Source organism: Carica papaya, chromosome 3 (genome assembly GCF_054855325.1).
Source record: "Carica papaya isolate Zhongbai chromosome 3, ASM5485532v1, whole genome shotgun sequence".
NCBI classification, from domain to species: Eukaryota; Viridiplantae; Streptophyta; class Magnoliopsida; order Brassicales; family Caricaceae; genus Carica; species Carica papaya.
In genome coordinates, this window is record NC_142311.1 from 17,218,540 (window position 1) to 17,230,711 (window position 12,172).

The following is a 12,172-nucleotide window of genomic DNA, read 5'->3' on the forward strand; positions in this document are numbered from 1 at the left end:
CTTGGTAATTAAAAATAAAATAAAAATAAGATGCACTTTCTTTTAACACTTCCCCTTAGTGCATGCTTACGATTAAGAACTTAAAAGTGTAGCTATGAAACTTTCAAACTTAGGCTTTACCAAATTCTTTGTAAATATGTCTGCAATCTGATCAATTGCGAAAATTTTTTTTAACTCAATTTTTTGATCCAACACTTTCTCTTGAATCTAGTGATGATGTACTTCAATATGCTTTGTCCAATTGTAGAAAACTGGATTTAATGCAAGCTTAACAGCACTTTCATTATCGCATTTGATTTGAACAGCATAATCAGGTTTAGACATCATGTTTCCTATTAATCTCTTCAACCACATACACTCTTGTGCAGCCATAGTTGCTGCTATATATTTAGCTTTGTTGCTGGATATAGCGACCCCGGTTACTTCTTGCTGCACCAGAATATTATTGATGAACCAGTACTAAAACAATTGCCTGAAGTTGAAAGTCTATCATCTGCATCTCTAGCCCAATCTGCATCAGTAAAACCACTTAACAAGAACTTTTCATGCCTTTTGTACATAAGACCATAATCAAGTGTGCTCTTTACATAACGAAGAAGTCTTTTTGCTGCTGCTAAGTGAGGTGTTGGACACTGTATAAATCAGGAAACTACACCAACATAATAAGCAATCTCAAGTCTTGTGATAGTTAAATGGATTAAACTACCAGCAAGTTAAAATTTTTTAGTATCCTTCAATGGCTCTTCTTCATCTTTCACCAATTTGAGATGTGGCTCCATTGAAGTGGCTTTCTCTTTTGACTCCCCCATGCCAAAACTTGTAAAAGCTTTCTCTTGTAGTTTTTTTTGATAAATAAAATAATGGTATTATATTATTCTTCAATTTTAAGATAAAGAAAGCAGCTTGGCTCCCTCAAATTTTTCATCTCAAATCAAACCGAAAGTTCATTTTTTTTAGCTAAGCATGTGGTGTTTGCTTAAGGCCACATAATTTCTTCTTAAGCCGAAAAATATGGTAAGGATACTGCTTCGAAACATATCCTTTGGGTTGTTCCATAAATACTTCACGATCTAATTCTCCATAAAAAAAAAAAAAAACATTTTTTACATTAAGTAGCCACATCTTTTGAATGCTGTAAGAGAAAAAATGGTTCTTATTGTTACCATTTTTGCAATTGGGCTGAATGCCGCCTCATAATCCAGCCCATAGTTTTGAGAGAAGTCACGTGCAACAAGTCGTGCTTTGCATTTTTCAACAGCCCATAAACTCATTTGTAGGTGATAAGCTTGCAATTTTCTGGTTTTGGCACTAAGTCCCATGTCTGATTTTTGTTTAAAGCTTCAATTTCTTCTTGCATGGCTGGTTGCCATTTTGGATCTCCATTGGCTTCTTCATAGCTGGCTCTTCATCTAATGCTCTAATAAAAAAATGAAGCAACGATGCAATAATTAAGCTAAACTTCATAATCTTTGAGGTAATTTGGTTGTCTTCTATTCCTTGTGGACCTCATTTTAGCTTGTTTTTCACCATTATTTAGATTGCTTGGAGTTGGAGACTCATTAGTGTTTAAATTACTGTTAAGAACTAGTTGTGAATTTTTTATATCACCATCAAGAATGGTTTTTTGAACTAAAAATTTTTGGGCTACATAATGGGAGGATATTTCATTGAATAAAACATCTCTAGAAGTAACAAACTTCTTGGTTTCTGAATTCATACACCTCCATCATTTCTTTTATGAATCATAGCCAACAAAATATAAACATAATAAATTGAACCAAATACCTGAAAGTAATTTATATTTAGCTTTACATTGTACAAGATCTGAAAGGAGAATGTTCTTTACCTGCCCATGAAGATAAATGATTTATTACATGACATGCACATTGAAAGGCTTTAGCCTAAAGCTCTCAATGGAGATTTTTGTTATTTAACCGTGCAGGACTTGTTGAAGCCATATGTGCCAACTTCCTTTCTGCAGCCTCATTTTGGTGAGGGGTATTGAGACATGTCATTTGTCTCTGAATGTCATTCTTCTCACAAAATTAAAAAAAAAAAAAAAAAACAGAGTTAATATAAATTTACCACCATAATCACTCCTTAAACACTTTATTTTCTGATCAAATTATTTTTTCACATTATTGTGAAACTAATTGAAGTTGGAAAATGCTTCATTTTTCTTCCTAAAAAATACACTCAAGTAAATCTGAAGAAGTCTGTCCACCATTACCATTGCATATTGATAGTCTTTACAACTTGATGTTTTTATTGGTCCCATCAAGTTAGTGTATATCAGCTCAAATGGAGCTGATCTATGGTTGGATGAATTTTTAAAGTAAAGACGATGTGATTTGCTATATTGACAGCCCTGCCAATCACATTTTTGTTTATATTTTTCAAGGTTGGCATGCCATCTATCAACATTTTTGAAAAAAATTATTGTAACATTTGATAATCCAAATGACCCAACCGAGCATATCAAATTGCAGCATTATTAATTTAGCTCGTTTTCTTCACATAACAAATAAAGAGTCTTTCTTTTTTACTAGTTAAAATAACATTCACATTATTAAGCACCTTCATATCATTTGGCCCAAATAACATATACTTTTCAAAATTTGTAATTTGAGAGACTGAAACTAAATTTTTCTTCAAACCTAAAACATGATAAACATCGTTTAATTTGATGTTTGTATCAATAACACAAATCCTCATAATTCCTTTATTCACTACTACTAGATAAGTAAAGTTGTTAGTTATAACTATGACTCTTTTTCCACCATGTTTATATAGCTTCAAAAGTAGCAATCATTTCCAGTGACATGATGAGTGCAGTCAGAATCAATAATCCACTATTGCTTGCAGCTTTCACTGTTGAAAAAAGGTTGAGCTGGTTTAGCAACAACGTTTTTCCTCCCTTCAACTATTTCAGTGTTGAAGCATTACTCCCAACTGAGAGATTTATTGTCTTCATTTGCAATGTTTGCTTTGGAAAGTTTCACCCTACAATTCTTCTTAATATGCCCATTTTTTTCACATCTGTAACACTTGACATATTTATAGTTTTGTGAGCTGCGACCAGTGGATTGTTCAACACTTGACCATTTTTCATTGATCTTGTTTCCAAATGCTAAATTTTATCTTGTTTTGTTTTCCTTTTGAGAAGAGGACAACATTTAAATCAAAACTCTTCACTATTTATTTTGCCAAAGCCTCTTAGTTAGAAAGGAAATTTTCTAACTCTTTTATTGAAGGTTACTTGACCCATCCCTGGATTGATTTAACCAAAGGTGTGCACTCCTTTTTCAGTCTTCGAATGAGAAAACATCGTAGTTTTTCTTCATTAATTTTTTCATCTGGGTCTAATTCTGAAATTTCAACACAAATACTTTTAACTCTGTAATAAATATTCAGAAATAAACATACCTCCTTGTGTTAGCATTGCCAATTCATTCTCCAACAATTGTAATCTAACTGAATTCTTTTGGGAAAACAACCCCTCTAGTGTCTCTCGAACTTGTTTTGATGAAGTAGCATCACGAACGTAGTTAATAAACTCTTTACTGATTGAAATCTTTAAAGCAAAAACAGTTTTTCCATATTTAATCTTTCATTTCCTCCCAAGTTCAACATTTTCTTGATTATCGTCAAGAATTATTGTTTTAGCACCAACAACAAGCTCCCACAGACCTTGACTTTCAAGATAGGCCTCCATACACACTGTCTAGCACTTGTAGTTTCTCCCTACAAGATTCTCAACACCATATTGTGCACCTGAACTATTAACCCCATTTGCTAACTCTATACTGCATAGAAAAGAGCTTCCCCTTCACAACTTTCAGTCTTCTCCAGTAAGACAAACAACTTGATAGACAAGAAAAAAGAAAGAATTATAAAAGTGCCAGAACCTAACTCTGATATCATAAAAAAAATAAAAAAAAAGGAAGTTTATAGAGTAATAGTATGAGAATAAAAACACAAGAGAATGTTTACTAATGTTTTGGAAAGACACAAAATAAATCAGATACAAACTAAATATATGGAGAAAGAATAACTGAAGTTAAAATCTTAAAAATCTACTGCCACTATAAAAATTTTTTTAACTAATCACTATAAAAAAATTTCAAATAAATTTATAACTAACATTTTATTATCTGACTTCATGTTTCAGTAAAATAGAAATTGATTTGTTGACCTAATAGACCAAAAAGAAAATTAAAAAATAAGATACACTAATTTTTAACATCTTTTACTTATTTATTTTTTATTTTCTCTCTCTTTCTTTTATTCATTTATTTTTTTGTTTTATTCCATTCTGTCATTCTTTCAATAAGTCCCATTATTGAGCAAAAGATATGAAATAAATTAAATCAGATAAAACAAACAATGTGAAATCTTCATTCCAACAAATAAAAACCCAAAATATATCTTAACCCTTCCCCTCTAATCCTTAAGTCCCTCGTCTGTCAACCCTCCCCATCTCTGTCTAGTACGAGACAAGACCGGACCTGACACTGTTGCTTCTCTGTGCAACACTGAAGATTATTAATCAAAGACCTTCTTCTTCTCTCTATCGAGCACGAAGAAAGATCCCTGCCTACACATCGTTGCTTCTCTGTGCACAATCAGAGGTTCCCTCCATCGAAGAACTTCTTTTTAAATCCTTCTTTTTCCATTTATTGTGCACAGGTTTATCTTTTTCAAGTTTGAAGCCAAGGCCTCTGTTTCCATTCGTGTGGACCAAATTGATGCTTCTTTTTCCACCAGTCAGTGCTCAACTTTAAAACAAGTAGAAGTTAACCTTCATACTCGACAGAGAGATGAGGAGATAGATCAGATTACGTTCATATAAAAATGCATTAACACATAATAATTATATTAAAGTATATAAAATTAAGCACACAACCAACTAATTAAAATTCTATTAATTTAATCTATAAATATTTTTTAGTATGTAAGAATAAATAATAAATTTTTTGCCGAAATCTTAAATTTTTCCTACATTTTTTCCTATTCTAATTCTTCATCTTCTCTCTTTAGCTCTTTCTCTACCTCTCTCTCTCTCTAGAACTCTTTGGTGGATGGAAGAATGAAGTTGGAGTGGTGAGGAAATGGTGAAAGAGGGATCCTTATTTATGAAAAATGGGGACCGTTAGATTTGTACAAAGTGGTAAAATCTTGTGTGGAGAGAGAAGAAAAAAGTGACTTGACGCCATGCGACAACTGATGGATGACCGACGTGACGACGACGTGATGGCAGTGCAAAGACCCGAGGTATGCAACCTAAATGATGGTGGTGCAAGCCCCCTAAGGGGCAACGCTTGTCGCCCAAGGGGCGGTGTGCACTACTCGAGGCAACACTCGCTACCCCAGCCTGCCGTGCGTAGAGCCGCGCACCAATCTGTGTGTGATGTGGTGCGCGTAGACTGCTCGCCTCACTCCCCGCGCGGATTGGATGGACGCATAGGCACATGTCCCACATTGGCCACATATGGGGCCCGTGCTAGCGGGGAGGCCTTCTCGTGGGCTTTTTTTGTTAGATTTTTCTACCATTTTTTCTTGGAATATTTTTAAATCAATTTAGACAATGTTAATATAATCTTAAATAGTTAAATATCCAAAAAATATGTTAGTTTTTGTAGAAATTCGTAAATACAAAATTTAAACCATTTCATTTAGAAATCAAAGCATAGAATTTAAAGAGTTTAAATGGCCTTAGAACACGAATAATTAGGGGTTTTACAATATAATTAAGCACAAAAGTTTTCGAAGTGTTACATTCCCCCCTACCTTTAGAAAATTTAGTCTATCAAATTTGTAATGAATAAATGAAGAAACCTCTCTCGCATTTCACTCTACAGTTTCCATGTCACCTATTCTACAATGTGATGTTACCACTGCACCTTCATCATCGAGATCTTTTTGTTGCGTAGAACTTTATCGATCCAACTAAAGATTTTTGCGAAAGTGCTCCTCATAAGTCATGGATGCTTGGACCTGCATTTCTTATTGAAAAATAATGTGAGAAGGGCTAGTGTGGTATCTTTTGGGCATGGAGACATGGAAAATATCATGTAGCTCCACAAACTCTAGAGGCAGAGTGAGGTGATATCACACGGCTTCGAACATTCCACGATCTAAAAAGGTCCCACATAGTGGGGGCTCAGTTTACCCTTCTTACCGAATTATATTTTTTCTTTATCAAGAAAGATCTTAAAAAAAATATGATCGCCAATAACAAACTCTACGGGTTTTCTACTGTTATCGGCGTATCTTTTCTGACTACTCTAAGTGGTGGCTAGGTTCTTTTGAATAATGGTGACTTTCTCAATAGTCTCTTAAAAGTAAACTAGTCTCAAGTGGTGCTGGTTCCTAACTTCATTCCAGCAAGTGGGGGAACAACAAGGTCTACCATACAGGGCTTCATATAGAGCCATGCTGATACTGGAATGATAACTGTTATTATAAATAAATTCACATAAGGGAAGGTACTCATACTAATTGTCACCAAAGTTGAGGATATAAGCATGCAACATATCTTCGAGGGGCTGGATGGTACATTCAAAATGACTATTGGTTTGAGGATGATAGGCAATACTGAAACACAATTTCGAACCAAGTACTTCCTGAAACTATCCAAGAAATGAGAGCTAAATTGGGGATCTATGTCTGAAATGATAGATGAGGGAACACCATCGAGTCGAATAATCTCCTCAATCTATAGACGGATTAATTTGCAGGTGGAGTTTGTTATTCTGATTGGTAGGAAATGGACAATTTTGATCAACATGTCAACAATGACCCATATTGTGTTGCGATTGGAACATGTTCTGGGTAAACTGGTAAAAAGTCCATGATCATATGCTCACATTTCCATTTTAGAATAGGGAGACCTTGCAACAAACTGTCGGGTCTCTGGTATTCAACCTTAATTCACTAACAAGTAAGGCATTGAGAGACATAGTCAATAATATCTTTCTTTATTCTAAGCCACTAATATTGACGCCTCAGGTTCTAGTACAACTTGGTACTTTCGGAGTGGATAGATAACTTAGAGGCATGGGTAACCTTGAGAACATCCATCCTAATAGTGATATGGACCCAAATACGATCTCAAAATTAACACAATTCATCATCGATGAGCTTGAAATCAAAAAATTCATCAGAAGTAAACTTACTCAAATTTTTAGTTATCTCTAGATCGATAGATTGAGCTTCCACTTTATGAAAAGATCAAGTAAGGCCTGAATCTAGGTGAGGTAGGCACCATTGCCATAATGGTTAAGGTAGAGTGCCTGCATTACATCAACTAGCTTCCAACTAGAGGCCATTGTCTGAGTTAACAAAGCAGACCCCTTCTGGGTTAAGGCATATGCAATCACATTACCTCTACCGAGGTGGTAGATGATCTTGCAGTTATAATCCTTCAGGAGGTCCATCCAGCGCCTCTATCTCATATTTAATTCTCTGTGTAAAAATATATATTTTAAACTTTTATAATTAGTATAAATTTTAAATATCTGACTATACAGATAATAGTGTCATATTTTCAGAACAAAGACTATGGCCGTCAACTTCAGGTCATGAGTGGGGTAGTTACATTCATGAGATTTTAGCTGTCTAGATCCATAAGCAACTATCCGACTATGTTGCATCAAAACACATCTCAAACCTACGTGAGATGCGTCACAGTAAACCTAAAATCATTCAGTATTGTCAGGAAGGATCAACATTGGAGCAGAGGTGGGACGATACTTCAACTCAACAAAACTTTCTTCATATTCATAATCTTAAACAAAAGGTACACCTTTCCTGGTAAGACGGGTCAATGGAGTTGCAATCTTTAAAAATCCATCAATGAATCGTCAATAATAACCAGCTAAACTAAGAAAATTATGTACCATAACAATATTTATTGGTGGGCTCCAATTAATCACAATTTCAACATTGGATGGATCCACAGAAATACTTTCACCAGATACAATGGAATGAGACTTGATTCAAACAAAAAGAGTATTTGCTGAAATTTGCATACAAATGATTTGGGTGGAGGTTTTCCAATACTCAGAAAAAGTGATCTGTGTGTTCTTCGTGACTTTTAGAGTATAACAGGATGTCATCAATGAACACGAAAACATATTGATCGAGTGAGTGCCAAAAAATCCTGTTCATAAGATCCATGAAAACAGTAGGGGCAAACCTAAACAGCTGGATAAATCAAGTTGCATATTAGGCAACAATCATTTTTCTTTCGCAGAGGTCCTGAAATTCCTCATTTTTTTTTTCGAACATAGACAGGAAAGAAGTTTTCAAGAAAGGTATCCATAAAAGCCTCCCAAGTTGTTGGGGTAAGTAAAACTTCTTTCTTAAGTCGCCACCAATGTTTGACTTCTTCGGTTAATATAAAGGCTGGTAGGGGAACCTTTTATTCCTCAATTAAATCTAAGACAGAGAAAAACTTCTCTATCTACAGGATCTAGACTTTAGCTACTAAGAGGTCGAGGCTTCCTTCAAAGTGAAGTGGGTTAAGTTTTCTAAACTCAACTATGTTATGGGAGATAGATCTCTTAGCTAGGCGATTGTTAGGGGCAGGAGGGTGTTGGCAGTGATTTGCTTAGTTTTAGCCTACAGTTACAGTTAGATCTTTATAGCTTGGAAAAGCTTGGTAAATTCGGTCGTAGTTTAATGATCTTGGATCTTGGGTCTCCCGGTTTGTTCTACAGAAGGTTTTCCTCGTGTCATTCCTACAAAAGAAAAGGAAGACACAAGTTGGTGGTCTAGTTTTTAAAAAGAAAAAATATCCTAAGTATTCTAGAGTGGTTTTCTAACTACAGCCTCAATTGTAAGAGATTATTTTGCGTAACTACTCTGATACTATTTGTGACATCCTGAATACTAATTAAATTATAAAGGTGCCAGATACAGAAATAGATACGAGCGCATATAAGATTAATGTGTGCAGAGGAATAAAATATTACAATACCTTACAAAATAATAATAGAGTTCCCGTGCTTACAATATTAAGGCAAAAACAAAATAAATTACAAGCTTATAAAAAAATGGACTTATCAGAGTCTGGGACAAAGTATGCACTCATAACGGTTCACAGATCTATTGAATTCTTGAAGGCTTTAAGGGGTAGATCAACGATCTATTCCTCACTATCTTTCTCATATGAGGGGAGCATGTAAATCGGTGAGTTGCACATACTCCCCTCAGATGAAAAAGATAATATTTAAATAACATCACTAGATTTTAAATATAATTTAAAACTTGAATAAAGTACCATAATCACTTACCATCGAAAATCATGTCAAGAGTCAATTTCAATAATTATAAAAATAATTTACTTTATTAAAGAAAATATCAAATCAATCATGTCACATCATGTCATATTTGTATCACATCAATTAATCTATTATGCTGAAAATAGAAAAAATCAAATAAATCATGTCTTGCTTTTATTTAATTTATTTTTTGCATAAAGTCATTCTGACTTCCGTCTACTGAAAGTAATACGGATTTTCGACTATTCATGTGGAATGACCAATTCATTTTATATTATGTCAGTAATTTGTGGTTTGCTAAACCAACAACACATTTATAATTTGCCAAACTATGACACAATCTAAAACTACGATTGTACCAACCATATTGGTCTTACATGTAAGCTATGGTCACAGTCGTACTTTGCCAAATGTGACCTCTACAATCATATCGTGTCAACACTCTTGTCAAAGAGTATGTTGTTATTCACAGAGAGCGGTCCTCTCACATCTTTTTAGACCAGATAGAGGAGAAACAGAAACTTTTCAGAGATAAAAACGCTAATAAAATGTATTATCTATGAACATACATGCCAATATCGATAATTATTTCTTATACTTAAGGCACAACATCGTATTTCATTACTTCATCTTGCCATCATGCATTAACATTTATCATATGCACAATAATTATTATAGTTAAACATGCAAGTAACCGGTTTACATACATTGATATAAACATGCATTGACACATAATAATTATATTAAAACATATAAAAACAAGCATACAACCAATTAATTAAAATTCCATTAATTTAATCTATAAATACTCATTAGTATGTAAAAATAAATACTAAATTCTTTACCGAAATCTTAGAGTTTTCCTACAACTTTTCATATTTTAATTCTTCCTTTTTTATATCTATCTCTCTCTCTCTCTCTCTCTCTTTAGAACTCTTTGGTGGATGGAAGAATGAAGTTGGAGAGGTGAAGAAATGGTGAAGAGGGGTCCTTATTTATAGAAAAAGAGGGCCATTAGATTTGTGCTAAGTGACGAAATCTTGTGAGGAGAGAGAAAAGAAAAAAGTGACTTGATACGACGTGACGACTGACAGACGTGACTAATGGATGGTTTACATGACGATGATGATGTGACGGCAGTGCAAAAACCAGAGGCATGCCACCTAAATGACGATGGCATGCTGCCCAACTGAAAGTGGTACGTCGCCTAACTAGCGACTCACGACCCCCAAGGGGCGGCGCGCACTGCCAGAGGCAGTGCTCCTTGCCCCAGCTTGCCGTACGCGCTGGCTCGTGCACATGGATCATGGAGCCACACGCCCATTTGTGCGCTATGTGACCCTCGCAGACCACACGCCTCATGCCCCGCATAGAGTGGGCGCTTGCGAGCAAGGGTCCCGCACGTCCCGTGTTGCGGGGAGGCCTTTCTACGAGCTTTTTTTGTAGAATTTTTTAGTTGTTTTTCTTCTCCGTTTTCTTAAAATTTTTTTAAATAAATTTAGACAAATTTAACAATTACTAAATAATTTTAAATAATTAAATATCCAACAAATATGTTAGTTCTCATAGAAATTCGTAAACACAAAATTTAAACTGTTTTATTTAAAAATCAAAACATGGAATTTAATGAGTTTAAATAGACTTAGGGCCCGAATAATTAGGAGTTTTACAATACAATTAAGCACAAGAATTTTTGGAGGGTTACAAGCCTCTACATAGATACAATCATGACTCTTCATCCCAAATAGTCTATAATCTGATATCAATACATCTCAACATATTTAAAGCATAGACATTAGGAAACCTCAATTCTATGACTTACTCAGCACGAGAGAGCATAACTTGCTTTGGGTATTTATTGATTAGCCCCATCAGCTTCGAGCTTAGAACGCTTATAATATAATTTATGTCCTATATAGCCTTATGATTATCCTGAAACTTAACTTTCACATATATTATTTTGTTAATGAGATTGTCAAAAAAGTTATCCTCAATGTGCATTACATCAAAATTATGTCTTATTATTAGATTCTTCCTATAAGATAGATCCCAAAAGATACTTTGTTTTGTCCAATTATGTAACTGCGCAAATCTTTCTTCCTATTGTAGGCGATGCTATATAATGTCATCAACATATATACTTTTTGGTATATTTCATTTCTTGATAATCTCTTTGATATGATGTCACGTCCATTCTGTTTTTAGAAAGTGATGTCTTGTTATGCCACCATGGATGATTTTTTAGTAAAAAATGATAACTACACTAACAAACACTACTTCTTTGATATAATCGCTCATTTTTCGTACCAAAGATGCAAGCATCATGAGATTTTCTCTTGTTGACACACCTCATATTGATACACCATGACAAAATGACATATGCAACTCCTTTAGTAGAGGTTTGATATAGACAACTATCTTCTTCTTTAGGTTATATGGTATAAAAATAATCAACTTTAGGAATATTACAGAAGTTTTTGTGCACATTAGTGGTGACAAGCTTTAGGGGAACACAATAACGGGCTAACATGAGTAAGGCTTTGCATTTTGATCAAATGGCCTAAAACCATCTATGTAGAGACCCAATCCTATATTCCATGGTTTCCACATAAAATTTGGATACCTATGATTAAGTGTTTTCATGCCTTTCCATCAAACGAGTGTACCATTAATTCATGCAGATGATAAAAATGACATATCATGTGTTACGTAGTTGAAGGAATACATACAACCATTACAATCAGGGCATACATGCCTAATATCTAAGGTACTTTTGTGTTACTTTTTTATCCTACCTTATATTTTTCTTATTTTTCTCATTTTGTACGGATCTTCAATATAAAAAAAATAGTCTTAAGTTCTTAGACCATTTCTAGTATCTATTA

At 34.3% G+C, this 12,172-nt stretch overlaps 1 pseudogene; it reads right to left on the reverse strand.

The window, feature by feature from the left end:
- Positions 1 to 2,785: 2,785 nt before the first annotated feature.
- On the reverse strand, positions 2,786 to 11,774 carry LOC148266762 (uncharacterized; annotated as a pseudogene).
- Positions 11,775 to 12,172: the final 398 nt, after the last annotated feature.